The following is a 3091-nucleotide window of genomic DNA, read 5'->3' as shown; positions in this document are numbered from 1 at the left end:
CTTCACACAAACCTAAGTTCAAAAGAGAAAAGAGACAGAACACTTAGCTCACAAAGGTGATAACGGTCTCCTAGCCCACAGGACGATCTAGGGTTTGATCGAGAGCACAGGGAAGAGTCAGAGCAGCCAGGAGACAGGAGGTGTGATGTTTGCGGATTAGATCAAGGAGGACAGATTTTTATTCACAGCTCAGCCACCGACTTGCTGACTGCCCTCGCATCTTCCTGCTTCCGTTATCTACCACCTTCCTGTCATTCCAATGCTCGCAATCTCTATTCATTCTTCCAACACTTAATGGATTTGGAAATGATTACAAAGGTGCAAAGACGCTAAAAAGATGATTTTCATCAAGCCTAGTCTCCCAAACACCTCTGGAGAAGCATGTGCGTTGAGGTCCAACTCTGCACCACACCTTGGAGAAGCCGGGACCCAGAGTCAGCCCTCCCAGCTGCTGCCTTGTGTGACTCACTGATGCGACAGCCTGGAAGCCCGTGGGAAAGCTGGGAGCTGGACATGGGTTTCCTCAGCCACCAGGAAAGTACACGAGTCACCAAACCAGTTCTTCTCTCTATTCTGCCCTAGTTTCCATATGGGAAATGGAGGATTACTTCATTATACTCCCTGCAAGCTCTAAAGGTAGAAGCTACTCTATAAACTGCACTCTAGTATTTTTTTTTTATTTTTTTATTTTTACTCAGAACATCTGACAGCCGTCAAAGCAAGAAGCAGCCTCTGAAGACTATTCTTGATAGCAAGAGACAGTTAAAAATCCTATTCAGGATGGAAACCTTTTTACAATCTGACAGAACCTGCAAGGCAGCTCAAGTCTGGGTCTCTTTTTGTTGACAGAAATCAGTTTTTCAGATCCCATCTATAAGCCTTACCAGCTACAAATGTTTCTTCTGAGGATGGAAGAAGCATAAAGGATAAAAGAAGCAGCTCCCCTCTTTCCCCGATACATGGCGTGCATGCATGCTCTAGAAATTAATCATGAACTCTGGCTGCTCCTCCCCCAAGGATATTCCTTTCCATAAAACTTGATTCTGTTCAGTTTCAGAGTCTGTGATTTGTGTATCAAATACTGGAACAATACCACCACCCCCCCCCCCCCCCCAAAAAAAAACCCAAAAAAAAAACAACCCCACACCTGACCTGCAAAGGAAATTTCTGAAGTGGACAGAACAGAAAAGTACAAGAGCTTAAGAGCTGGTCTCCAAGCCCATGTGAGTAACTCGCCTGAAGCACAGCTGATAATCTTCCAGGTTAGAATAAAGCCAGCCCAGGTCACTATGCTGCTACACTGCTAAAATACATCACTGGAGTTTGCGTGCTAAGCTGGCTCTGCTACTGCTCAGTAGGATGCACTGTCCCAGAAAAAGCACCAGGCACACACCTGGCTCAAGGTACGCTGCAGAGAATGGCTGGACTGGAGCCATTCTAAGCAAATACATCTCTCTGGCTTGCTAAAGGGGAAAGTGTCAAAACAGCAGGATGGAAATCAGAAAGTCAATAGGGGAACTGAAGGCAGGGCCCAAGAAAATTGTTGTAGGAGGCAGTCCTGCAGAACCCATAAGCATCCCATTTAGATGATCTCTTCTGCCCAGTGTTAGCATTGGTCACAAGTATCTTACCACGACAAAACTATCCAAGTCATACTGGAAAACAACCACAAAAATCAGACTGTGAATCCATTACTGCTATTTGCTAGAAAGCCTCATACGTGATCTCTGTCAGACAGTCAGATCTGCAAAAAACCTCATCACTTAGGTACCAAAGTGCCATTTATGGAAACCCCTGTCTTCAACACTTCTGCTCCTAAGTCTTCTCGTCAATGCTGAAAAACAAGACTCAAGGTATCCAAGTTGCTTTAGTGTTTCTGAAAGCATTACCCACTGAACCTACTGCCAGCTGGGTGATCCCTGAAAGCCAGGCATGCTATCTGCAAGCTTTCCAGTAAACAGTTCCTACAAGCACTATACTGGAAGGTTGTCACAGGCTCACATGGGCATCATTTGGTGCAGTCAAAGGTTCATTACATCATGACCATGCACAGTGCTCACCAGGAGGCAGCCACCAGTCAGACAACGGGATACCTATTTTTTCCTTTTTCTAAAATACTTTTCTTCTGCTCTCCAGAAGGCAGCTCCCTTACAGTCAAATGGCAAAAAAGAGTCTTACTCATCCAGCAAACTGCTGATAAGCATATCGATCCTGATCATAACAGTCAGCACTTACATAGCACTTTTCATCCTTAAAGCTCTTTGCAAACACTAACTAATCAGATTAACCTTTTCCAATTAAAGTTGCAGTGAAAGCTTTGGAAGACCCATCCTGACACAGAAGGGCTCACTACCCAGCTTGTTAGGAACTAAACCTCCTCTTGTTCAGTCAAAAGGGGTCTTGCCAGGAATTTATCTGGCCAACCTGTAGCTATGCAGACTGTGCACTATTTGGTACACAGCTGCATCTCTGTATTTCAGCAAGATCTGTCATATACACTAATCAGAAAAGTAAGAGAAATCAGGCAGTCCTCACCTGTATCCTGCCCCAGTTCTCCATGTGCATCAGACTTTTGTCAAAACTGAGTTAGTTTTGTATTATACATCACTGTTTTCCCCTACAAGGTGAGGAGCACTTTGAGGACTGAACCCTAAGCTTGCAACAGGGCAGAAACAAGATGCAAAACAAAGCAGAATCCTTCCTTATTTTCTGCTGTTTAGATGTAAGTAAAAGCAATGCATCCCAGCCTTCCTGAACTAAACAAGTGCCAACCTTTACAGTCACAAGACAACAGAATCATCCCCACAGTCCAAGCCCGATTCAGCAGCTGATATGCTGTATCTCAGCCATAACAGATCTCAGAACCTGGAATTTGTGAGCCACGTGCCTTGTCCTCCAAGTGCACGGAAGCAGGAAACTTAAGTGTGCTCTTTCTGGGGCCAAATGCAATTGGATTCCACGGCAAAGCACCAAGCCCTGTCTGAAAGAAACAGATTACATTGGACAGACCATCTGGAGGAAAGCGCAGGGATGGACGGACAATTGCTTTACCCGATTTCTGAATGAAAAAAACAGACTATGTCTGAACCTT

The sequence above is a fragment of the Haliaeetus leucocephalus genome, unplaced genomic scaffold (genome assembly GCF_000737465.1).
Source record: "Haliaeetus leucocephalus isolate CR32 unplaced genomic scaffold, Haliaeetus_leucocephalus-4.0 Scaffold395, whole genome shotgun sequence".
Taxonomy (NCBI): domain Eukaryota; kingdom Metazoa; phylum Chordata; class Aves; order Accipitriformes; family Accipitridae; genus Haliaeetus; species Haliaeetus leucocephalus.
Note: the sequence above shows the minus strand (reverse complement) of the source record.